Source organism: Lethenteron reissneri, chromosome 10, assembly GCF_015708825.2.
Source record: "Lethenteron reissneri isolate LAM-NWPU_2019-01 chromosome 10, ASM1570882v1, whole genome shotgun sequence".
In the NCBI taxonomy this organism is placed as follows: domain Eukaryota; kingdom Metazoa; phylum Chordata; class Hyperoartia; order Petromyzontiformes; family Petromyzontidae; genus Lethenteron; species Lethenteron reissneri.
Window position 1 is genome coordinate 14,861,938 of NC_083788.1, and position 27,562 is coordinate 14,889,499.

A 27,562-nucleotide genomic window follows, 5' to 3' on the forward strand; every position below is an offset into this window, starting at 1 on the left:
ATGTGGACGAGGGGGGCGGACCTTCTCGGTACGTTCCGCGCGGCGCCGCCCCTCCGCACACGGCACGACAGGCAGGCGAGCGGTTCCCCGGGCGACCAAGGACTCGGGTGCATGACCATGTGACCCATTTCGCCCAGCCCGTTAGGGAAATCTGACCAATTGAGCATTCACTTGTGTTATTTCACACTCTTCCACTGTAAGGTGCAATGATAAGTACAGATGACACGAACTTTTGTTTGGGGCCTGTCGTAGATAGAACCTGGCTGTTTATAAGCGTCACGTTTCACCAGCTCATTACGTAGCATCGTTAATGATTATACCTCAATTGTCTTGAGCACTCAAGTTCTGTCTGGCATAATAACACTTTCCCTGCTGCAGTCAGGGTTGGTTAATGGCCACCCAAATGTGTCCGTGATTGCAGCTGTGGTGTGTGAAGTACTTGAGAGGTTGGGCATGGTGTGAATACAAATGCACGTTGTGAGTAAGTACAGAGTAATTTGTCGATGTCCGTAATGAGTGAATGTTTATCACACGTCATGGTAAGTATGAAGCCATACCAGACGCATTGTCCAGCCTCCAGACTGGGTGGAAATGCAAGGAAGCTCCAACTTCTTGAAAACAAAAAAAGGACTTTTAGTTTGAGATGACGGTATTCGTATAAATGCGTAGACGTGAGCGTCTGCCTGCGCGCTTTAGACAACCTGACGTCTACTCGGACACCGGCCGCTGTCACCGCCGCCGATGCACTGTGTTGCAATTGCGCCGTGTGTGAATCGAGTGGCTTCCGCAGAATTCGATTTTCCCTGGTGCGCACCGGCCTGGCTCTGCCCCGCATTAATTATCCTTACCGAAGTGCCTTCTCTCCTCTGTCCCTCCTGCTGCTCCATCGGAATGTCCTTGACTCATAGGAGAGTTTTCCGGTGTGTATCTCTTCCCAGTTTATTTCTCTCCAATGCCATTCCCGCTTTACCACGCCTCCTTGAGTTCCCCCCTGCGGAGTTATCTGTGGGGAGGAATGGCCTCTTGCGTGGCGCGGGCGTGCATGTGGGCAGCGCCCCCGCTTGCACAGGGGCGGCCTTTGTCCGGCAGGGACTCGTGTCGGCGTGCGCGTAGTTCGCCTGTGCCAAGTCTACAGCGAGCGGCGTACACGCGGGGACACGTTCGCCCAGTAAATCCACGCGTCCGGGGCCGTGACAACGAGAGGGCGAATTATTGGCAATACGGTAGAACGTCGCACATCCGACTCGCTCTAGAGGCAGAGGCGTGTGCGGACGTTACGGAAAAAAGGTCAGACGTGTGAACGTCCATTCAAAGTGGGAGTTGCGACTGTACGCAAGTCGCGCCCTGGGCGTGGACGTAGCGTGATTGGGCGGTAGAAGATATGCGCCGGTCGGGTTTGCTATAGTTGCTAACGAAGCTGTGGTTTCTCCCGTGCGAACCAATGCGGGCTGTCACTTTATTTTATTAAACCGAGACGTGGGTGCTCCTCCCGTGAGCTGCGTGCTGCCCCACGTTGGGCGCTCTCCGCTGTGGAGCTCTCCCGCGTCGCTCATCGTGTTGTCCGTCACGACAGTCCGCCATGGAACTCCGCCGCGCCGGGAGCTTCCTCGGGGAATAGCCATCGGGAATTCGGTTCCCGAAGAAGCTGCCGGCACGCGGAGCGAAACGTCGTGCCGAGCGAGAGTTGGAGTAACGGCCCGAGAGCACGCGGGAGAGCCGTGCAGCGCAGCCGTGAAAACCGACGCGGCAACGGCGTGATGCTGCGTCCTGTGTAACGGGCTTGCTGCACGTGGCTAGCGCCCGAGAACTTTGCATCGTCATAATCATTTGTATTATACCATCCTTCGCTTTCAGCTTGTGCTTCCAGCCGTGACTCAGTTTGTTCTACGCCGCAGCGTTGACCGGCTGTGCGTTGTTAGACACTGGGCCGGTCCACAGGGATCGCGCACCGAGCTGTAGGTTGGGTATCGCACGTGGTCACCGGGTTCGGATCTTGACGACTGTCGCCTCCGCGTGAACGTGCTTCCGTGTGCATGTTTGTCGGGCTGGCGCACCTTCCATTTGCATCCGAGTCTCCTGTTTTCGCCGTACGAGTCTGTTTCTCCTCGCTGTGCGTTTATGACTTTTCACGGATTCCTGACTTTTCTAAACTTTCTTTGTGATTCTCCGCCCTCGCCCTGATGCGGGACCTTAGCGCGCGATAACTTTTATGGTAAGGCTGCTGTCAACCTTGCTTGTTTTTACTCACGGCTATGTCACTTTGCATTTTGTGAACGTACAGATCGCGAACAAGATTAATGGCACATGCCATTCACACCAGCATTATGCTAGTTTACATTTATTGAATAACAGAGCGTCTGATTTTGCACATAAGCTTAGCATGAGGTCAAGTGCAATGTAACACGTACGTGGTGGCGCACTCTGGCGATACTACAGTTTCCATCGATACTACAATATATATCGATACTACGGTATAATATCATTGGTACTACGATATATATCATGCGATATAAAGGTGCATCATAATCGTGAGTGCACTTTTGTAAATTATTGTCATATCCCGATTACCGTTCTATTCATTTGAGTGTTCAATATCCCGGCAAATTTTTGTTGCGAATTAACAAACGTGAATTGAAGTTGTAGATAAGTAACGATTACACATTCAATTTACAAATTGTGGTTGTTGATGCTATGCCAATTATGACAATGTTCCCATGGCATTTCATTCAGCGTGTGTGTCATGGGCCTTACGCATTGCAACACTGCAACATTGCAATGATTGTAAGGCTTATGTTGAGTGAACTCAAGTTGAATAATTTTTCAAGTTGAATCATTTGTTAAAGTAATCTGGAAGTAGATAATAGAAAATAAAACAACGATAAAAATTCAAAGAACAATTACAATGTGATGAGGAAACCGATATCGCGATAATCATCACATCGTTACATTTAAAAACGTATCGTATCTTAAACAAATAAAATAAATACATCGCGGCAATTCCGTGTAGTAACAGCGGATTGGTTGAGATTTGCCACCCCCGATGGCTGTCAACAAAGCCGTCTTTTAGAAGACCCTTCTGGCAGCGTGCTGCACGCTAGGGCAGTGCACCTTTGTTTGGTGGCCCTCTGCAAGTCAGTGTTGTTGACGAAGTAATCTAGATTTATTTGGTGTTCCCCGTGTTTGATTCAACATCGTCTTTGTTGTGCCCCACTCGAGAAGGGGTCACCGAGTCCCCCTTGGGGTTCGTCAAACCTTGCGCGTGGAGTAGTCGCGCCGCCGTTGGGTTGACAGTAAAACCCCCGACCCCGTTGCTGCTGCTGCGTCGTGCCGTTGTTGCTGCTGCTGCGTCGTCCCACGTGACCGGTTGCTCTTTTCGCGTCAACCGCAGGAATGGGCCGTGAAGTCGAGAATCTCATCCTGGAAAAACACGCAGCTCATGGAGACCAAGTAAGGCCTGCTACCGTCACCGATCAAGCTTTTAGCAGGCTTGTGGCCTACGCTCAAACAGCGCTCTTTACTACATTTTCAGAGGAGGGGGCACTTTCGCCGATAAGACAGCATCAGTGTGAGGGTCACCACACACTTGAAACCATTGGGGGTTTGACAGCACAATGATGATTATGATGATCGGGGGTTGTTTCACTTTTGTGGATTGTCGGGGGCGGCACTAAGGGCCACCAGGAGTGGCCAGTGGCCTGCGGGCCTTGTAGTGAAGAGCACCGCTCTAAAAAAAATAATGTGGCTTTATAGCCGACCTGTAAGCTCGAATAGTAATCATAATAATAATAAACACCATTCTGTGAGTTGACCAACTCAGCCGGCATGCTCCCAATCTCACGAGACCTCGGAAACTAAGCAGAGTTGAGCCTGTTTCGTGGCTTGGACGGGAGCGACCACCGTGCCACGCACAGGTCGGATGCTATCGGCGCTGTGGGCAGCAGAGGGAAGCTCAGAAAATTCCACTGTTGCTCTGTACTTCCCCCATGTTCGCAAAACCCGCACTGACCAGTGTGGTGAAGTATGTTCAAGATGACCCTCGTTTCCTGCGTAGCCTTGGGAGGCAGTCATCCAGCATTGGAATGACAAACCGATCAATATCATCATACCCCTGTGTATGTGCATGTACATACACAGGGGTATGATGATATTGATCATGATTCATAATTGATTTTGGGTGAGGCCACGTTAATGATCTGGCCTACTTTATGTCCACCAACTGACACAGCCAACCCAATAAAATTGTCACGTGGTGTACGAGCGTTTAACAACGCAGATTATTATCGTTTCAGCTCACTTCCGATAAGTTGAAGAGCGATTCACACAACCAAATTTCGCAATTAGATACGCAATGTTTCGCCTGAGGCTATGTGAAGCATCTTCAGGATGAGATCTAGGCAAGACGGTATTGGCAATGAGCACAGTGATCCTTTATGACCATATTCTGGGTCTTGGCTCGGCCCCCAACGTGGCTGGGCTCAGACTTGAGCCGCTCCGGAGCTTCCAAAGACACCCAAGGAAGCGGCTCAGCTGTGGCCCGGCTCGGGCTCGCACAAGTTCTAAGCACGGTTGGGATCGCCACCCTGAGAGCCGGCTCCAGTGACGTGCGGCTGTGAGTCGGCTCACTTGAACCAGAGCCTGAGAGCAGAGCCGTGACTTCATTTGCCCCCCCCCACCCCCCCAATCAGGAACGCGCTGAACATCGTGAAGAACGACCTGATCGCCAAGGTGGATGACCTGGCGAGCGAGCACGAGGTGCTGCGCGGGGAGCTGGAGAGTGCACGCCAGGCCAAGGCCAGGGTGGAGGCCCGCGTGAAGGAGCTCGACGAGGAGCTAAAGAGGTGAGCCGAGCCTCCCACCCCCCCCCACACCACCCTCCCCCAACCCCCCCACCACCACCACCACCCCCCCCACCACCCCCCCCACCACCACCCCCACCACCCCCCCACCACCCCCCCCACCACCCCACCCACCACCAACCCCCCCCCCCGGCCAGCTCCGCAGAGAGCTCCCCCGTCCGAGAGCGACTTCGCCACGTCTCGGTAGATGCTCATCGGGTTACGTGTAAAGGACACGACGATTGTGCTGGTGATAATGGTGTTGGATGTGATGGTGTTGGATGTGGTGATGTGGTGGCGATAATGCTGCTGGTGATCGCTCCGATAGCTCTAGGGTCAGTGGGTTTCCATGTTGGTGTCCCCTTTAACACGTAGGCGTCCCCGCGTAGGTTTGAGTGGGTGGCGGTGCAATGCAACTCACCGATATACTCGCTCATCAGAACGGTCTGTTTCAGGTTGAAAACCGAAGCAGACAAGTTCCGAAAGTTTAAGAAGGAAGAACCGGATGACGTAAGAGACGCCACTCTCACCTCCACTCGCCCAGGTTGAATGAGACTCTCCCGGACCCTCGACGGTTTACCTGACCCCACACTCTCATTTGACCCCAAACTCTCACTTCACCCCACACTGTCACCTGACCCCACACTCTCACCTGACTCCACACTCTCACCTGACCCCAAACTCTGATCCCACACTCTGGCCCCAAACTCTCACTTCACCCCACACTGTCACCTGACCCCACACTCTCACCTGACTCCACACTCTCACCTGACCCCAAACTCTGATCCCACACTCTGGCCCCAAACTCTCACCTCACCCCACACTATCACCTGACCCCACACTGTCACCTGACCCCACACTCTGAGCCCACACTGTCACCTGACCCCACACTCTCTCCGGACCCCGAATTCTCGCACGCTCCCTGCCCCCCTCCAGGAGGACGTGCCGATGGCGCAGCGCAAGCGCTTCACACGCGTGGAGATGGCGCGCGTGCTCATGGAGCGCAACCAGTACAAGGAGCGGCTCATGGAGCTGCAGGAGGCGGTGAGGTGGACCGAGATGATCCGGTGAGGGCCTTCAAGCCTGCAGTGGGTTGGCAACGTTCTATAAATTATTATTATTAATACACTGCTGGGTTAAAGATTCCCCCACGCACTGTCACCCATCGGGGTTGTTTCATAGTGCCCTGTTCACCCCCCCCCCCCCCCCCCCCGTTTCGTGCTTGGTGGTGGTTACCCTTACAGGAACAATACAGGCACAGGCCTGCTTAGCTTACAAGCTTTGACCAGCATGGCATGGCGAGCTTTTCATCCAGCAGTGGATAATGAAATTGGCCGTAGGCGTGCTTGCCTTTATTATGGTTGTTATAATCTTGTTGTTGTTGTTGTTGCCGCCCCCGCGTGGTTTCCAGGGCGTCGCGAGAGCACCCTTCCATCGTGGAGAAGAAGAACAAGTCTTCCATCTGGCAGTTGTGAGTGAGAAGGCCTTGCTCGGTCGCCCGCCTCGTCTCGTCACGCGATACCGATTGCAGCGCTATCGCCGTTACATTCGAAAAGAAAAAAAAAATTAAAACATTCTGTCATTGGCGACCCGGTTGTATTTGCGGGACGGTCACTCACTGTCTTGAAAACAAACTCATCGCTAACAAACAACGGCGCGATCCTGCCTGGCTTTCCTGACGCTCGTCGTGTGCGCGTGCGTGCGTTGCGGCGTGAAGCTTCAGCCGTCTGTTCAGCGGCTCCAACGCGGCGCAGCCCAAGAAGCCGTACCACGCGGTGAACATCAAGTACAGCGCCCCCAACTCGGGCGGCGGCGGCGGAGGCCTAGCCCGGCGGAGCGCCACGCTGTCCCAGCTGCCCAGCGACAAGTCCCGCGCGCTCGACTTCCTGCACGAAAAGTAGTTCCCCCCCCCCCCACACACCTCCACAAGTAGTTCCCCCCCACCCCCACACACCTCCACAAGTAGTTCCCCCCCACCCCCACACACCTCCACCGTTAGCATCCCTCGGGGACCACCCTCTCCTTTGGTGTTGTGCTCACGTAGGGAGACGAAACACGATGACCCGGTCGGGTTAACGTGTTAAGCATTATTTATTACGCCTTCAATATCACCGTGTGTTGCTGGCCGCCTGCCGTTTTGGCTCCCTTTGGGGCCTGTGCTCGGCAACTGTGTAATCACACACACACACGTATGTATGTAAATATATATATAAACAAAACAAATGAAAGGCTGGGTGATGATTCAGCACTTGCTGATTCATTCCGGTCGTTTCACTCAGTCACCTCCTTATCGCTCTTCTATTCCTACTACTCTCTCGCTTACTCTCCTTCATTCACTCATTCACTCATTCATTCACTCGTTCCTCCACCCATGTTGAGGTCTCGGTCTACCACACTTTTTAATATCCCACTCGCCCACCCCTCACTCTCCTAGTCACCCACTCGCTCACCAATTCACCCACCACTCACTCACACCAATTCACCCACCCACTCATCACCAATTCACCCACTCACCCACCCACTCACACCAATTCACCCACCCACTCAGCACCCAATTCACACCACCCACCCACTCACCAATTCACCCACCCACTCACTCACCCACTCACCAATTCACCCACCCACCCACTCACCAATTCACCCACCCACCCACTCACCAATTCACCCACCCACTCACTCACCAATTCACCCACCCACCCACTCACCAATTCACCCACCCACTCACTCACCCACTCACCAATTCACCCACCCACCCACTCACCAATTCACCCACCCACCCACTCACCAATTCACCCACCCACTGACTCACCAATTCACCCACCCACCCACTCACCAATTCACCCACCCACTCACTCACCAATTCACCCACCCACCCACTCACCAATTCCACCCACCCACTCACTCACCCACTCACCAATTCACCCACCCACTCAGCACCAATTCACCCACCCACCCACTCACCAATTCACCCACCCACTCACTCACCCACTCACCAATTCACCCACCCACCCACTCACCAATCACCCACCCACCCACTCACCAATTCACCCACCCACTCACTCACCAATTCACCCACCCACCAATTCACCCCACCCACTCACCAATTCACCCACCCACTCACTCACCCACTCCACCAATTCACCCACCCATTCACCAATTCACCCACCCACTCAGCACACTGCAGGTCACATCACTTCTCATTCTGCTTCTTCCCGAGCACTGCTCCGCTTGGAAATTCCCTGGCATCGTCCTCTTTTCCCAAGGTCTTGTAATCGAAACCTTGCTCAATTCAAGCAATGTATGAACTCTGATTTATTTTAGCTTCAAACGTGCTGTTTGTTGCTGGATATTGGGCCTGTACTCATCTCACCCACATCATGTAAACTTGACAGAGCTGTTTTAGTTTGGGTTGCGTCTTGTTAATCTATCATCGTCATTGGATGCTCAAAGCCTCATTCGGGGGCTGAAAGACAGAAACCTCTGCACCCTTTTAAAGGCACGATGAGAACTAAAATCTAAAACCTAAATTGAGCCGCGTGCTTGCACAGCACGGCGTCCGCGGCGCCGCGCGGCCATCCCGACCGTAACCGCCGCAATGTTTTGTTCCTCAGGAAGGTCCGGTCTAAGGAAGACGTCGTCCTTTCCAAAGGATTGCCCAAACAGTATGCACGGGAGAGGCACCACATCCCCCCCCCCCCCCCGCGCCACTCTGGCCTCCTTGGCACGGGGCTCGGTGCGGAGCGCTTGCTGCCGGTGTCGTCATTTGCTCTAATGGGGTTGCGTTTGTGTGATAGGAGGGTGACGAATTGGCAGGCGCTGCTGCTCGCCGCGTTCCGCACGTTGGGTTTGTTTACGAGCGTGAAGTTGTTTCTTGTGGCGTTTTGTAACGTGCCGTATAATTTCAATCTACTGGCAAAGTAGAAACACCGTTTCGTTGCAGGCTCGTCCAGTCTTGGCTTGAGCTTATTCTGGCAAAGCTGCGGCGCTTTTATTTGCCCTCGTCACCCCGACAAGGAGCAGCGAATATGAGAACCACGAGCACAATCGGTTGATAACGTTACACGATTTGTTCTTGACAAGTGGGAATTATGACAAGTGGGAATTATCAGGTTTCGATTTCACCTGGTATTTAACAGATGTTGCGGATTGCATTCATACGCATTAAGTGCAGTGCTCTTTAAACACACAAACCCACAAGGTGAACAATCGTGAAGTTTAACCAGCTTGGCGGGTGGTGGGTTCACACTGGACGGGCCGCGAAGCATTCTTGCAGGAGCTCTGGGACTCTGTGGTTCTATCCCCGGATGCGTCGGTCGGCCGGTTGGTGGTGTAGGGGGGCGGTCTTCTCGCGTGAGCGCCCCTCTCTGTGTGCTTGCGTCACTCACAGGCAACGGGTGGCACCCCCCCCCCCCCCATTGGGCACGGCGCGGAGGTGGCACTTCTTCACCGCGACGCCTCTTTGCCACAAATAAACCCTCAAAGCGATCGTCAGGCCTATCGGCCTTCCCTTGCCCTTTGGTCAATCCGCTGAGGGCCTACCCATAGCCTGTGCCGACGTCTTACTTGGCTGCGAAACGCTGTGTGGGTCTCCCGTTGCCGTGGTGCGCACGCATGTATGTGTGTGTGTACGTATGTGTGCACGTATGTGTGCATGCGTGTGCATACGTGAGTGCACGCATGCATTCCGAATTCGATTCCCGGTCATGGCTGACATCAGTGGTGATTATCTGAACTGGTCCTGGGGCCTCCTCTAGGTCGAGTCGGCATTAAATGAGTACATTTGACAGTGCGTAAACATCAGCACTTGGGGAGACGAAGGTGACCAGGTGTGGTACCGGCCTCGTGTGCCATGCCGGCCTTAATAGGTGCTTCCTAACAGCACGTGGCCCGGGGGCCTGTGTGGGCTACACTGGGGATCTGTCTGTGTGTGTCTGCGTGTGTCTGTGCGTCTCTGCATGTAGTGTTACGTGCGCTCGCATCTCCGTTATCTCGACGGAGCTGCTGGTGCTGGACCTTTACCACGAGCGCCGCATCCCCCCGCTCGCGCGTGCAGTTTGCGTTGCGTGCCAACGCGCGCGTCTGCTCACGCAGTGGCGCGTGCGTGTCTCCCGCGCGCCCCCTCACCCCCTTCCCCCCCACTCCCCGCTCGTGCCGCCAGCAGCGAGAACACGTCGGCGGCGCGGCGCGAGCAAAAGCGCGAGCAGTACCGGCAGGTGCGTGCCCACGTCCAGAAGGAGGACGGGCGGCTGCAAGCCTTCGGCTGGAGCCTGCCGCCCAAGCACAAGCAGGTGAACCGCCGCCCGCTAGTCCAGGAAGCTCGCTCGCCGCTTTTCCAAACTATTAAAAAAACAATTAAATTTTTTATTTACCAGGTTAAAGGCCCCACTGAGCCACGTAGCTCTTTTTCAGAAGCGACCCAGCCACTCATGATAACTCAGAAAAGTAACTTATTCTAAATGTGGAGGGAAAAAGCAGAGGACCCAGAGAAAAATCAACATGACCATGGGGAGAGAGACACACTGTCAGGGTCGGGATGAAACCCACGATCTCCTGTATACCAGGCCAGGTAGTTAACATCTTGCCACCGTGGCACCCTGCAAAGAGAGTGGCGATATTAAAATGCACTGATAAAACTCGTGTCCCGGAGTGCATTTTGCCTGCCCGGTGAAAGAAAGAAAAAAGGCGCCACCAAGAAAAAGGAACAGAAATTGTGCACGCAGAGTCCTTGATGTCACGTGTGATGTCACGTGTGATGTCACGTGTGATGTCACGTGTGATGTCACGTGTGATGTCACGTGTGATGTCACGTTTGATGTCACGTGTGATGTCACGTGTGACGCTGGTGGTGAGAATCTACGCGAAAGCGTGGCGTGTGACATCATCGCCTTGGCTGAAAAGGCTTACCCATCGCAAAGTCAACATTTGCCAAATTCGAAATAACTGAATTGGGATTATACGGTCAGACCGATGCCCCAGATCACTCTTGCAAACGAGACTCACTTCCTGGTCTCTTTGAGTTCTCACCACCTGGTTTATGTTGCGTTCAATCTACGCCTTTGTGTGGACAATCGCTGTCCCTGCCAACCCGTTAGAGCTGGCACACCTGCCTTGGATTCAACACCGAGTATCTTGGATTAAACATTAAAAAGCTTATTTACTTCCAGAGTCCCAACGAAGGGCAAGAGGACAACAAGGTGGTTAACATGGCCATCCCGGTGTACTGCAGGCCGCTCGTGGAGAAAGACCCCACGATGAAGGTGAGTCCCCCATCAGCAGCTGCGAGTAGTAAATAGCTCGGCGGTGAGATACAAAGTCTGGGAGGAGCGGTGGCACAGTGCAGGGTCTGGTTGAATTGTCACGTGGCGTGGTTGCGAGGGATTGGATTGATTATGGCTGATGAGGTTGTTGATTGGATTACGCCGGCAGGGCCCCTGGGGTGGCTTGCCCCCACTCCCCCCGCCCCCCTCCACCGTGTGCGGGTGCAGTGGCCGTCCCTTCACCCGCTCCTAATGAATTAATTTCTCGTGAATGATGACGATGACGATGATGACACCGACGATGACGATGATGATTTTCATGATGATGACGACGACGACGATGATGACACACTACTGTTCATGTGCAGCTGTGGTGTGCAGCCGGTGTGAACCTGGCCGGGGGGCCCTCGCCCGCCTCTCCCGCCATCCGGAGGCGCATGTCGCCCTCCCTCACCAACGGGGACAGCCAGTACGACAAGGTCAGTGCCCGTCTCTCTCCCTCTCTCCATCTCTCTCTCTCTCTCAGTGCAGCTCACAATAAGTCGATCGGCAGGTCGAGTGTGGTGGGGGTAAAGTGTGGGTACTCCCACCTCTTCCTATGCGTCTTTCCAGCTGGGACAAGAGCTCCTCTAGCGCGGAGGCCGCTGCGGTCGGCGCTGACCTTTACCCTTTTACGCAGCCATCGGTGGCAAATGGAGAGTGCCTGTGAATGACGTGCCCGGTCTCGCTGGGCGCGCGAGCACTTAACAGGATTGCCGTCGGCAGTGAGGAATGTTTTGTCGGCGTCGGCAGAAGGAGGCGACGCCGAGCCTGGTGTGGATCTGCACGAGCACGCACTCCACCAGCAAGGTGATCATCATCGACGCGAACCAGCCGGCCAACATCATGGACCAGTTCGTCGTCTGCAACTCGCACATCCTCTGCATCTCCAGCGTGCCCGGTGAGCGGCTCGCGTCCGCCGCTCGCTCAGTTCGCCGAGTTTACGCGTGCACTCGGATCTCCCTCGTGTCAGACTTATTTCCCCACCACCGCCGATCATAAAAAAAAATGTTTCACATTATTACAAAGTACATTCCGGCATTGATGTCCACGTCGCGTACCGAAATAGAATGAACGCCGTTCAACGGAGAGCCCTCTTGCAGAAGATGATTATGAACACGCCGCTTTAAAATGGGGGAGATACTTTTCCTGCAAGATTATTCCGAACAACCACATTAAAACAAGACTTCCTGAAGACTATATTGTAAGATGCACCCCCGAATTTTCCTTTTAAAATACAGAGAGGAAGGTGCATCTTGCAATCCGGAGAAACGCGTTTGCTCTGCGCCGGCAATCTTGTCAGCCCGCCCCCTCGATTGTCTCCCCCCCCCCCCCCCCCTCTCTCTCTCTGGCGCAGGCTACCAGGAGGGCGACTACCCGGCCGGGGAAGTGGTGACGGACACGGGCACTCCCAGCAGCCCCCCGGAGGGCAGCCCTGGCGAAGGGGTCCTCGGAGCCATCACCCTGGTCGGCTCGTGTGCCGCCGTCGGATGCAAGAGCCTGCAGACGGACAGCCCCTCCTGCTCCGACACGCCCGGCTCCGAGAAGGGCGCCGCCGGTGAGTGGCGGCCGCCTTCCCACCTCCCCCCCCCCCCGCCCCACACGGCCACCGCCACCACCGCACGAGGACAGCCACAACACCGGGGCACTTTCAACTTGTGCTGCTGCGCCACCGCCGCACGACAGCGTTCGCTCGCTCGCAGGCGGTTTGGAGCCGCGGGGGGGGAACGTACGTGTGTGTGTATGCGTGTTGAACTTCTTTCACACCGTACGTAGCCAACCGTGCCAATCGGAGGTGCGGGAACCGCAGACAACCGAGAAGGCATCGGCAACCACGCAGTGAAAACGAATTTCTTGATAACTGCTCTTTGTGTTTGGTTTGTTGTCCTTCCCCCACACCTCCGATTGGCGCGATCGGCTACGTACGATACCAAAGAAGTTGTACGTACATGCGTACGGAGAGCCGGTGGCAAATTCCCGTGCCGAACAACGCGCGGCACAGCCCGAGAAGCTCGTTGCAGCCCCGGGCTGTGAGCGAGCCGCAGTGTGGCCGGCTGCCCCTCCGGGGTCACGTGTTGAGGCAGCGGTCGCTCCCGCCGAATCGATGTCTGAACAAGTCGGCTCAGGTGCCGCGTTGAGACTTGGTGCCTGCGGTTTCTAAACGTTTGAAATATCGTCCATTTATGTTTTGCTCACGGGCCTCCTACGGAGCCTGAACTTGACGCAGGAGTCTTGGTGGAGACGATTCCTTGTCATCCCCAATCAGTGCGACTCGTGACGTCACAAACTTGTCTTACCTACCATGCGATCACTAAAGTAACGTTTTACCTGCACACCGTGGCAAAACGAGACACCGTACCTCAAGGGACGTTCCACGTGGAACATTTCGATAAATGAAATGGAATACAAATGTATTTCTAAATGGACGTATATTTTAGCCTTTTATCCTAAACGAACATAACGAAACTAAACGCACTCCAATTAACGTAATGAGAAGGCCTCTGCGCAATCAGTCTTTACGCCGTTTAACAGAATGTCCTCGGAGGCTTCCATCGATCACATTGATCCTGTTTGCACGCGGTCCTGTGACCATGGCAACCGGCACGGCAACATTTATCACAATTCACCCCGAAAATAATTGACCTTTTTTCCATTTTAAATGTGCCCACGGCTTCGATAAAATGTTTATTTAAAAAAATACACTCACGGCACGTACAAATACACCTTCTTGCCGCTCAGTGAAAGATATGAAATTATGTTTAATCGAGACTCGGAAATGCAGATGCACATTGCAGTGAATTTATGTGCTTGTACAGCCTGGCAGCAAATGCAGCCGTCCGCCCCTGCTCGGTAAAATTCTTGGTTTGCCACCAATCCGGGCAGAGAGGACTTCTATGGAATGCTGCCTCACCTCTACCTGGAAAAGAGAGCGGCACTTTCCCTTCATCGCTCTTTCTGTATTCACTCGGCCAGTCAGAGGCCCGGTCCACGTCACCAGTTTTCCGTTTCCAGTTTGCCTTGATTTTTCTTCGCTCCTCTCGTTATCTCCGTCACGGCGGAGATTGCCGGCCCTCGTAGTCCGCCCTCGGATCCTGCCCACGGCACGCGGCGTGCTCCAACCGTTTGGGCGCCGCACGCCGAGCGACTCGCCGTCCGCCTCGCGAGCGGCGCGCCCGCGTGGCTGCCCGACCGCGGCGTGCCCCGTGCGTAACGCGCCCGCCCGTGCCCCCTCGCCGCAGGTCGCTCCGCCGCGTCGGCTCCGGCCTCCGGCGCCGCCACCGCCTGCCGGAGGGACCTCGTCGTCGTCGCAAGACGAGGAGGACGGAGGCGCTTTCTGCCCGGACGCCCCGAACAGCGGAGGAGGCCACGGAGGCCACGGAGATCGCCGCCGGGGCGACGGACGTGGACTCGGCCGCCAACGTGCCGGGCTCGGAGCGGCTGGGGCCGCACACGGAGCACGTGTTCACCGACCCGCTGGGCGTGCAGAGCCCCACGGAGACGGCCCGCGAGCACCCCGCCGGGTGAGGGGCCGCCACGGCCTGGGACTGAGTTTCTAGTCGCAGCTCGGCTCACGCTTTGCCTCTGGCTCACGTGAGCCCGGCTCAAAGCCGTATGCTCGTCTTGAGCCGGCTCTCGGCGTGGTCCCGGCCACGCTTAGGATTGAGCCGATCCACTCGCTCGTGCAGCTCTCTGGAAGCGACTGAGTCGGCCTGCGTTAAGAGGCCGAGCCAGGATCTATATATATGGTGAATGTTGATCTACGGCGTTACTACGTTCGTGTCGAGGTTGGTGTGAGTGAGCGGTGAGCGTCTGAAACGCTACGGACGAGCCAACGAATCGGGCAGTGGCGTCGCTACGCGGTCCTTGGTTGCATAAAAAAAAATTCAGTAACCAACTTTTGAACCCTATCTATGTGAATTTTACAGGCCATGTTTGTGAGGGGCTGGATCAGCAGGGGACAAATAGTCACAATATTTAATAATTTTTACTTTGTACCTCCTGATCTTCTTTGCCTTCTGGCCAAAATGTCTCAAATGGTTTGTTTATTTCTTCATCTTCCCAACTCCATTCCAATCCCCTACCCCCCCCCCCCCCCCCCCCCACTTAACACTCATGCACTCTCACTCCGATCCCCGGCCTCATGCGATCAGCAGTGGGGTGGACGACCCCCTGACAAGAGAGGGGTCCCCCTCACCCTCCTCAGAGCAGGACCCGTCGGCCTGCGACGGCGAGCTGAGCAGCATGCTGCCCACCATGTGGCTGGGCGCGCAGAACGGATGGTACGTCACCCCCAACAACCTCAACAACCTGGACAACCTGAACCCGCTCTTCCACTTTGCGATTCCGAGCCGCACTGGTGGGGAGGCCTCGCTGGGGCCAATGTGGCGCTGGTCAGGAAGCACGGCGTTGTTTTTCCACCGCACGAGCAGAGCCGTGCCACTAGCGCCGTGCTTAAGTTCCGCTGGCTGACCTTGCGCGCGCTGCAGACGCATCACCGCCCCCCAGCACAGCTGGCACCCGAGCCAGATTCAGACGTGTCGTGAGGCCGGTGTAGCACGGCTTGGTTACCGGCTCGACCCGGCAAATAGCCAGTGGAAAACCACCGTGCCGTGCTGGCTTGGCCCAGATGGTGCCAGTGGATATGGGGGGTCCCTGTGGCCACCAGCACCGCACCGCCGGCCTCGCTTTGCTTCTCCACTGTGAGCTGACCTTACCGGAGATGTTTATCACGATATTCATGACAAACATATGACCAGAGCGTCGAGACCACTGGCTCTCGGCCTGTGGTCAGCACACCATTGGTGCTGCCCAGCAAAGCCGTGGCAAGTGGTCTGTGCAAATATTGGCAATACGAACCTTGTAAGGTACTTGTATCCATGCTGCCAATAGGATGGGTTGAGTTTGTTTGACACTTTAACGTATGGTGAGCGCTTTTTTATATGTATGTTCATGTGTGCATATGTGTGTGTGTGCGCAGCCTTTATGTGCACTTGGCAGCCCGGCACTGGAAAAAGTGTTTACATACCATCAAGCTGAAGGACGCGGTGCTGAGCATCGTGTAAGTGCCCTGCACGTCTGCCAAACGTTAGTTCGGTCTGACGCGTCGGGTTTCGCAGGCGGCATCGCGATTCGTGGTAGGTTTTCTTGGGTTGTGCCCCATAATGATCTCGCCAAAAATGTATGTCGTCATTCCCTCCACCACTCGACGTAGCCGAAATAGAATAGGTGTTGATCGTCGCGCGCACGAGCGTTTAACGCGCCGGTTGTCGTTGTTTTCGGCTCGCTCGCCCATAAGCCGAAGAACAATTATCACTCCGCCAAATTGACCAAATAGAGAGACGCGACGTTCACTTGAAGCCGCACCGAGCAAGTTGTGAAATTCGCCGTGACGTGGTGACCAGTGTGTGTGTGCGTTGCGCTGTTTACACGGACATATTGTACTATTGAATGCCCTCTCCTTCTTCGAGTGCTCGTATTGTTAATAACGTGATTTGTGTTGTCGCTGTCTTGCACGCCTGCGTTTTGCGCAACACAGGCGCAGTTTGCTATGTATGGTGCGAAAGAAGTTCTACAGACATAGCGTGCATTCTCCTGCCGTGTGTGTGTCTGTGTGACTCTGTAACCATGCGTTCTCCTACGGCCGTGTCTGTGTGCGTACGTTGCAGGCACGTCAAGGGCAGGGTGCTCGTCGCCTTGGCTGATGGCACACTCGCCATTTTCCACCGTGCCACAGGTCTTTCCCGACACTCTCCCCGCATGTCTCACACCGGGCACGGCAGTTGAAACGAGAGAGCGAGTTTCTTCACACGAGAGAGCGTTGGCGACTGAGCTCAAAGTCTTGATTCTCTCTCAATAACGAAGCTTTAGATTGACGGAAGAAGGCATCGAACGCACAGCCTAGATACTATCTGCAATATAAGAGCTATTCGTTTCTTGAATCTTATCTTCCTTTAATACGACTGAAATCCCCTCTCTTGCAGTAGGACGAATGGATAAAGTGTGGGTAGCACCACCTCTTACAGGATGTCTGGGCAGCGTGAAAGAGTAGGCCAATGACCCTATGAAGGGGGCTGTATGTAGAGCTCCCTCGAGCCGAGGCGGCGGTTGCTGATAGACATCTGAAATTGCATTAAAACTGCAGTCAAGGGGGAAGCCAATAATCCCGATCATCATCGCATGTCAACGTTTTAAATCATCACGGCAACCCCGGCACGCACCTTCACTGACGCACGCCTCTGTGTGTACGTCGCGCTCATGCCTGCGCGTGTTGCTCCCCTGAACCCCCACCCCCCCCCCCCCCCCGTGCCAGAGGGCTGCTGGGACCTCTCCAACTATCACCTGCTGGACCTGGGCCGGCCCCACCACTCGATCCGCTGCATGACGGTGGTGCACGACCGCGTGTGGTGCGGCTACCGCAACAAAGTGCACGTGGTGCACCCCAAGAACATGCGCATTGAGGTGCGGGCGACTCGCCCCACCCCCCCCACCTGCCCATCCTCCGCCACCCCTGCTCCCCGCTTGCCCCCGACCCTCCATCCCCACGCACTTGCGTTGTGTATGGGACGGGCGGAACAACAGTGGAGCGAGCGGCTCGCAATCGGAAGTTCGCGAGGAGTTCAAGTCCTGGTTGTGGGGGGGAGGGGTTTGACTCAGGCCATCATTCCTCCCTCTAGGGTCGATAAAACGAGCACCTCTTTGTGGGGAAATCAGCAGTGGTTGTGGGACCCACACGGCACGAACGAGACGAAGCAAAACGAGACGTTGGAAACAATGCTCAATTAATTCCAGAATCATATTGAGAAGGCAGACGGTGACATTCCATCAAGTCGTGGCACTTGGCTACACGCCTGTTCCTCGTGCCAATTAGTTTAATGCGCAAGCATTGCAACAAAATCAGAACGCGGCTTTACCTAAATCCGGGCGGTCGGGGCGCGTGTCTCGTGGCACAGAAATCGTTTGATGCGCACCCACGCAAGGAGAGCCAGGTGCGGCAGCTGGCGTGGATCGGCGACGGCGTGTGGGTCTCCATCCGGCTGGACTCGACGCTGCGGCTCTACCACGCGCACACGCACCAGCACCTGCAGGACGTCGACATCGAACCCTACGTCAGCAAGATGCTGGGTAACCCGGCCGCGGCCCATCGCACGCACGCGCGCGCCCACACGCACCAGTCAATTAGCGCTTTTGGCTACGTACGGTGCGGAAGACGTTCAACGTAAACGTGCATTCGAGCGACGATCGCGGTCGCCACCACCGCATCGGATCGCGCCGGGAGTAGATCGATGTCCGGCGTGCGTAACGGTGCGGTCTGGCAGGCACAGGGAAGCTGGGCTTCTCCTTCGTGCGCATCACGGCGCTGCTGGTGGCCTGCAACCGCCTGTGGGTGGGCACGGGCAACGGCGTCATCATCTCCATCCCGCTCACCGAGAGTAAGTTGTGCTCCGGCCGTACAGCGCACGCCGCCGCCGCTGCAATAGCATTGCGAAACTAACAGACGGCCCAAGCAAAGCAAATTGCCCGGACCTTGTGCCTTGGGGAGCTGTGCCCAGGCCGAGCGTCCGCGGCCTGTCCCAAACCGGTTTGAAGCCTTCGCTAATGGAACAATTTTTAATCTCGTCGCTGAATTCCGTTGTGAGAATTCGGCGAGCTGAAAGCAATGGTAGTTGGTGCGTCATTCAGCACTGGCGCACCTGCCTTGGTTTGGCCGTGTCGGGTGGCGAAAAGTATCGCGACATAAATCTATCCCAATAATTTGAAGTATAAACATTCGGCAAGTAGATAAAAGCGACGGTCAATCGCCTAATTCTGTCGGCACAGGGATGTAGACTAAAGCGCGGTCAGAGTGCTTGACCGTGATTTTAAAGTCGCGTCGACAACGAAGCTTGGGAGTCTTCTCGACGTGACACACGCAGCCCGTGGGGGGGGGGGGGGAGGGGGCGTGTTTACCAGATGAGAGCCACGTGTCTCTTTTTTGGTTTGCGCTTTTCTTGAGGCAAAGCCCTTCTAAATCCATGCCCACGTGGGCCGGAGAGCCGTCGCCCGGTGAGCCATCGACCCGGTGGCACGACTTGCTGGGTGTCGATAGCCTGGCTGTCCGGTTGGTCCCCTTTGATCTCCGACGGACGGGTGATCTCTGTAAGCTGATATGTCACACGCTTGACCGACCCTTTTACTATCTGGTCATCTGGCACGAAGCAGCCATATGGGTGAGCGTGATCGGCTGACTATTCGCGTGGCCAGGTGAGCTGCTTACTGGCTGGTGTTGGATGTTACTTTGGCCATCTTCAACTTTTTCCTTTTCTCCAAAACCCAGAAAGAGACCCGGCAGTCAGGTGTGCTAAGTGTCTCGGTCTGAGAAGTCGTCACTTGGTCAGGGTGGCTTCGACAAATGCACGACGGCTTCGTAGTCTCGCAGGCCGAGAGCGTCAAAGGATTTACGAAGCGTGCTGAGATTGGTGGGAGTGGTGTCAAGGCTTTGAATTAAAACGTTGCTTATCTTCCCTTCAGTTTAGCCTCTTGCAGCGTATCTATAAATAGATGTGTGTGCGTGTGTGTATACGTGCAAAACAACAAAACTGCGGCGGCTAATTTTGTCCTTTCCCTGCTTAGCTGTAGTGCTCATGGAGGGACGTGTGTTGGGTTTGCGGGGTAAGTGTGACCAGCCCCGTTGCTCTGTGCGCGCACGGACCCAGGCCTGCCGTGACGGAGCGTGCATGTGGCACCCTCCCACCGCCGCCCCACCCCCCACCGCCGCACGTGCTCGTGCTTGGCTTCCGTGTCTCAATATTGTTTGCTCTTTTTGTCTTCGTCGTCGTTGGAGGTTTTGCCATCTGTCTTGCCGAGCTCGTGTCTGCGCAATCCTAAGTTCGGCGTGCCCAGCCCGTCGCCCGCCGTGTTGCGTTGGACGCCAGTTTTATACCCTCGAAGTGTCCACAAAGGGTTGGAGCTTTCCCGCTGATATGAGCGTTGAGCCATTGGTTGCTCATCTCCCGTTTTTAACAGCCCGGAACCAGTGGGGGGGAATTCCACATTGCTGTTGTGGGGGACGAGCCGATCCACAGGGTGACCGGTAGTTGATTTCCCCAAAAAGCGGTACTAATTTTATTGAGCCCAGAGAGATGATGGGCAGAGTTAACCCCCAACTAGGATATGAGCTCTCCCGCTGAGCCACCCGGCGGTCGGTTACATGTGTGGTAACAAAAATATCTATAATATAAAAAATGTCAACCAAAAATATACAAATTGTTAAACCTGCTTTAAGTTACTTAGAGAGAATTCACAATATTCACGTTTCATTTACATTATTCAGCCTTTAAAGCTTCGCTCGGCTGGAAAATTGACAATAGTGAAGAATGCAGTGCTCTTGTTTGTGGATTCGTGGGTGGCCAGCTGGCTGAGATAATCGTTTAGCTGCACTTGACCCTAGACTCAAACCTCGAGTTTGGCGTTGCTGGCTCGGAGCTCTGATATTCACCGCAGCAGGATCCTGCGCCCCGGCAATGGGAAGGGGTCCTTCCATCCGAGGGGGGGGGGGGGGGTTTGACATGAATTGGCAAGCTCACAGGGAGTGCGTCATATCAAATAATCACAATCACAACAACATCAGCTTTCTCGTAACGGTACGGACATAATCGCTAAATAAGGCCTTGCTTCCTCGTTCACCGCACCTATTTCTGAGTATTCCTCTCTGGCATGGCACTTGGAATTTATACATTCATGGAAACGCTGTAAAAGTCCGAAATAAAATTCTGATTTGTTTTATTTATTTGTTTATTCATTCTGGATATTGGCAGCACACGGCAGTGTGTTGTCTAAAACTTTCGGTGCCTTTTTCAAGAAATTTATAATAAAAACATTTCTTCCTGGTTTTTCATGTTTGGAATCGGTGAGCGATAATGTAAAATATTTTGGGTTTACCCACGATTTTATACGTGTATATACACACACACTCTTAAAACAATTGAGTAAAATAAGCAGTGATGTTACATTCTGAGCAAGGCACGGGTTCTACAACTCCCTGCTTGAACAACGAGACGTTGCCCGTGCGGCCGGCTGCGTTCTTTGGGCCGCGTCGCGCGTCAAACGGAACCTCTTACGCTTGCGCAAACGCTTACTGCTGCCAATGCTCGGTCCCTCCGTCGTCACATTCGTCAACGTCCACGTCTTTCATCGGCCACGGTCTTCTTTAGCAGCTCTCCAAATCCCAGAGCAAGCTTCCCAACGACTAAACGCCTGCCTTGAAGGAAGGAGTCATTATCATCCTGATTGCTCCCATTTGCTCACGTGTTTTCATCGCTGACATCTCTCAACACCGTTTAATGATAATAATAATCCCACTGTTAATAATCGGCAAAGCGATTTTAATTAAAGGGACTGCATTGAAAGTGTTCTCTCCCGAGCTATGTACCCACGAGTGCAGCAATTGGTCTGTCCCCTGTAAGCCGCCTTGCGTCGGCGCAGGAGCCCCCCACACGAGGCCCCTCCATCGGTGCCCCACTCTTGGCCCCCTCGAGCGTCCGGGGCTCTCCCTGCTTCCATGCCGAGGGCAGCGGCTGCGTCACCGAATCTGTCGTGCGACGACATTCAAGATCGGCGCTATTTTGTATGGAAAGTCGCGGCCAAACGAGTCGTCTTCCTGGCTCCCCCGGTGTAACCGGTTCAGCTCCTCGGCTCAACCGCTTGCGAGTCGGTACGCTCAACCACTCCGCCTGGTGTCCTGACACCGCCGGCGCCCGACGGGGCTCGGCCCGTCCGCCAGGTGTGCGCGATGGGCGGGAGAGTCGCCACGTGCCGGGGCAGCAGGACAGGAGGGAGTCGGCTGCCCCTGCCGCAGTCTCACGCACGTGCCCCACACATGCACGCGTGGCCACGTGTCCCACACACGCATGGCCATGGCCACGTGCCCCACGCACGCATGGCTTGTGCCGGAGTAACGCACGCACGCGCGCCTCCGTCGCTTGCGCGCTTTTTTGCACATTGTGCCGCACAACCGCACGTACGCGGGTGCGTTGTGCCGGCGTAACCGCGTGTGCATGCGCGTATAACCGCGCGAATACGCTCGCGCGTGTTTGTCTTTCATATCATACACGTGCGTGTGTGTGCGCGTGACACCAGGGAGGGCGTCTCCTGCGACCGGCGCCCACACGGACGAGGAAACGAGCGGAGAAGATCAGGCGCCGGTCCCCGCCTCCTTCATCCCCTACTGCTCCATGCTGCAGGCCCAGCTGTGCTTCCACGGTCACCGCGACGCCGTCAAGTTCTTCGTGGCCGTGCCGGGTGAGCCGGGCGGCAAGGTGGTGGTGGTGGTGGTGGCGGCGCACTGGTGACACTCGCAACAAGAAGTTCCAGGGTTCGATCCCCGATACAGGCGCCTTTGTGCGTGTGGAGTTTATATGTTAGTCTTTGGGTCTTTCGGTAAAGTCACGTAGATAGTTTTTTTTGTTATTTTCTTTGAACCTATCTACGTGACGAGTTTCTATGTTCCTCCCCCTGTTCTGCACTGGTGTCCTCTGGGTTCTCCGGTTTCCTCCCATAGCGAAAAAACAACCATGTGTGTAACCGGCCGACTTTTCACTTGACATCACACACAGCGGCAGCATGGCCCCTAACTGTGACGACTTGGCAGGACTCTCCTGAATGTGAGTCCTGAGACTCGTTGAGACGACGCTGCTGCCGTTTCCACTGCTTGAACTGTTGGGATTTGCGCCAGACCCCCAGTGTCCGTGTGGGGGGGGGGATCTCGCCAAGAACCAGCTCTCGTTGACTCTTGACGAGACACTGAATGCTGATACCAGTTTAGAGTTTGCTTGCATTCAACAAATGCTGCCGAATAATTTCACTCCCAGTCATATATTTGTCCAATGTTGTTTAATTATTCATTAACATTTACACCACGAGTCATCATCGTCAACAATCATCAGCCACGATCAATCAACTGCTGGATGAAGTCCTCCCCGAGCCGCTGTCGACTCTCCCTGCCTTGCGACGCAGCTTGACGCCGTGAAGGTCCGCAGGCAATGAGGCTGCGGCCACCGCCGCGCTCCTCGCCACGGCCGTGCCGTTGGCGCTGACTCTGCGCTCTCTCCCCGCCCGCGGCAGGCTCGGCGCGAGCGTGCCTGCTGAGCAGGAGCTGCTCGGAGAACTTTGGGGAGAAGACTGCGCTGTCCCCCACGAGCGAGACGCACCACCCCATGGTGCAGCAGCCGCAGCAGCACCTCAAGTCCATGCTGGTGATGAGCGGCGGAGAGGGCTACATCGACTTCCGCATCGGTCGGTCCTTCCCCCCCCTCCCCCCCGCACCTCCCCCATGAGACTGCATGCACAGTCCGGCCGGGTAAAACCGGCCACGGAGGTCAACCTGTCACGTGGGTCATCCGGTCTAAACCGGTCACGCGGGTCAACCGGTCAAAACCAGTCGTGTGGGTCATCCGGTCAAAACCGGTCACGCGGGTCAGCCCGCCTCCTCACTGCGGCCACGTGAGTTGGAATTTATCGACTTGTTGAATAAAAATGGATTCTCACGTTGACGATGCATGCAGCTGACCGTGCTTGTAAAGCATCTATTGGTTCTGAGCCATTTTTGGTTTCGGTGTTTGTACAGCTCAACTCTCCAGCAGTGCTGGCCATACGAGCACTGCGATGAGTTGAACGATGAAGGGGACCGCGTCTCTTAATTCGTGGAACCAGAGAAAGGAAATGGGGCCGGGCAACAATTAGGATAAAGATGGAAGGACGAAGAGAGTGGGAGAAATCAGGGAGAGTGTAATTAGGACTTAACTTGTGAAGGGCGCAGGCGAGAAGGATTAGAGGTGGAGGGGGGGGATCAGCAGCGTGGACCACCAGGAGGAGAGAATTCTGAACATTCGGGGCAGCAGAGGAGAGGGAGCAACCGTCTGAACGGGGGAGTGGCGAGGAGGGAGGTCGACTGGTGTAAGACCATTTAGGATTTTAAAAATGGTGGGCGTGCGATCGTAATTGGCGTTTTGTGATTTCCTTGATGGGGTGCAAGTCAGAACTCTGGAGTTTTGAATCGTCGAGTTTTGCAGTGAGGGATGTCAGGCCATAGGGAAGAGACTTTCAGTCGTCAATATTAGATGTGGCAAAAGCAACACACGGGGTTTCAGCAGCAGAAAGGGTAGGACAATTGTAGATACGGAAGACGTTACCCAGGCGAAGGTAAGAGATGAGAGATACGAGGAGAGAAAGAAGGCTTCAGATCAAAGAATGTCACCCAAGGTTACAGACATTCTCAACAAGCGTTCTCTAAGAATATAACTTAAACTAGCAGGAGCATCATCATCAAGGGCCGACTTTGTGTCAATGAGACCCAGATTTAGAACTATTCCTGCGGAGAACATTTGAGGATATCCAGGTTATTGCATTATTGTGCACAATTGTGTCCACGTGTCTATATGTATGTATGTGTGCGTGTGTGTGTGCACGCGTCTGTGTTGCGTGCAGGCGATGGGGAAGAGGAGGACACCGATGACAGCTTGGGGAAGTTGAAACCCGTCGTCACGAAAGCCGAGCGTAGCCACCTCATCGTCTGGCAAGTTATGTGCCCCGAAGAGTGATGGCAGCCACAGAGCGGGAGTGCTCCAAGAGTCGCCTATTCACCCGCACTGCCGGATCCATGGGGGGGGAGGGGGTGGGCGAGTGGTCACGTGACCCCGCGCGCTTACTCCCCCACCCGCTCGCTCGCCGACCGGTGTTGTTGGAGTGTGGAGAACTTTCTCCAGCAGTCCGGTTCCAAACGAGCTCATTGTACTCACTTTGTGCTGCACTAAAAGAGAAAACGAAATCCACCCCCCCCTCCTCCTCCCCCACATTAAAAATGGAACTCCCCGTCGGTCAGGTGTCCACACGCTGACGAACGCGAGTTTGCATGCGACAGCGACGCGTTCCATTTTACGCCCGGGGGTGTTACCGAGCCGCCGCTGTCGTGGCTGCCCCCCGGGGGGCGTGAACGCCGAAGCCGCCCCCATTTGATTCGTCGAGTTGTGCATTTTTTTTTGTATCTGTGTTAATTTTTCGAAAATCTCACTAATCAATGAAAACCCTTCACGTGCCCATGTGATTAATCGTGTGACAGAAAGAAGATAACTTTGGACCACACGGCAGGCCCCTCGGCGGTGGCTGTAGAGTTGAGCTCACCGTGGTGTGGTCACCCCCCCCCCCCGGGGTTGCGTGCCGCGCTCACGGGGCTGTTGGCAACCACGGAGTGAATTGAAGCCGGTCGGACTGCAGCAGTCCTAAGACACTTTACATCATCGTAGCAAGGTGGCAGCGATTGCTTCGGTCGATTGCAGACTTCGACACAAACGTGCAGCGAAACATCCCCGAGCTTCGTTTTAACTTTCCTGTAAAAAAAATCCAAGTTTTGCTAAACTTGAAAGATGCCGAATCAGACAAATGTACGCTCCGTATAAAGAAACATTTGTGGAAGTCATTGCCTGGGGCAGTGTTTATGCAGCCTTAATTGTATGCGAATGAAACACGGGCACAGGAGCGCGTACTTAATCTTGAACCCTCGGTGAACATGTGCGGACTTGGGTGGTTGCGTTTATTATTTTTGTTATTTTATTTATTCAACTTGATTTTTTTGTGTTGTCCGTTTGCGATGACGGCTCTCGTCATGTTGCACAGCGCACCGAGGACGGCGCGGTGAGACCACAGGGAAAAGCATCCCTCACCCTCGTCCTTGCTCCACACAAAATGAAATAACGCATTTGGGATCCCCACCCACCTCCTCCCCCACTTGAAAATGAGATGTAATGCAGTCTTATGGAGCCAGCTGCCCTGCACAGAGTGGGTGGGTTAGAGGATAGGAAAGTATCGGAAACTTTACACAAAGTTTTCCCGAAGGTTCGCCACAATTCCACCGTGGATCGTGTGCAACGGCTTGTCATCTGATCGGTATTCCCGATGTTAACATAGTAAGTTGAAAGTTGTGAATCAAAAAAACCTTTTTTTAAATGCAAAAAACTGTAAAGTTATTGATTTTCCATGTTTGTTGAACTTCGCACCGTACGTAGCCAGCTAATCCGGAGGTTTGGTGGAAGGACAACAGTGCATCACTTTGGAATTCCAAATGCTAATACACACACAGGGTCCGATTCACACCCCCCCCCCCCCCCATTGCGCCCCGGTCTGCCGTTCCCGAAGTCGGCTAAAGTTGCGCGAGCATCGTTTTGTGGCCCCAAACCTGTGGCGAGAATTTGCGGTGGTCGCCAACCCCCCGGGGGGAAGTCCATGGATGATCAAGCCCCAGCCCCGGCTCCGAGTCATACACGGTGGAGCTCGCGCGAGCACTTTGCGCAAAACCTTGCCACGTGAGCAACTCGGGACACCTTAAATCCTTCTTTTAAATCTTTTACCTCGGCTTAACAGCATGTTTGTGTAAACACTACCCGTTTTAAAATATAAAAAACCCCATGAAACTAATTCTGTACAGATCCATAACTTGCTAAACAAAGGCACCTGCTGTTACTCTCGACTTGTAATTAATGAACAAATGCGGATGAAATTGTTGTGCACATTGTGTAAACGTTGAAGGTGTGCGTGTGTGTGCCGTCTAACGCCGTTGCTGGTGTGGTGTGTACATTGAGAACAATAACTGCTGTTAATGTAGGTGCATAACAAGCATGGTTTCCCTGTATTAGTGCAACGTCATTGCAGCTGTTGTGTTTGTGTCGAAGCATATCCTCCTTGTACCATATCAATGTACCCACGTGATGTTGTCCAAGCACCTATAAAGCAGTATTTGTGCGTCACAGAACTTGCCGTGTTCCTGCTCGTCTTTCGGTTCTATCTGGTCAATCGACACCTCACGCGTGGTGTTAAAGCGTACCACGAATGCTCGAGTGACGCCATGCAATCCACATGAACCCAGACACGTCATGTCCATTGGTGGATGAGCTCTATTTGAAGTTCAGCCTTCACTGTTGGTGCATGCAGCTCACCCCGAAAAGGACATCAGCTTTGACTGGTCACTTGCTGTTAAAAAAAAAGACATTCCAGGTTGACTTTTCACTCGGTTAAGCAAAGCTCGCATATCGAGTGTGGCCACCTAGTGGTGGAGGAAGTAATAACTAGTGGTGGATGTAATAACTAGTGGTGAATGTAGTAACGACTCCTAGCGGCGGAGAATGTAATAACGACTCGAGCAAAAACAATGCTTTGAGGTTGGAATTCAAGATGGCGCCCCTTGGAAGTGCTTCTCACCCATGGCCAGGATTGGAATTGTGAATGCAATTTGTAGTTTTTACATTTGACTGCAAGAATAAAACGATGGTTATTTTAGTAATGCATGTGGATGAAATTACTCTCGGCATATTTTCCTCAAATCAGGACAGTCCTCACCAAATTTCATTTGGTCCCATTTCCAATGAGCAATGACCTTGTTTTTGAATGGGCTTGGATGAACACGAC

General features: G+C 54.3%; 1 pseudogene; it reads left to right on the forward strand.

The window, feature by feature from the left end:
* On the forward strand, nucleotides 1-27,331 carry LOC133340746 (C-Jun-amino-terminal kinase-interacting protein 3-like; annotated as a pseudogene).
* Nucleotides 27,332-27,562: the final 231 nt, after the last annotated feature.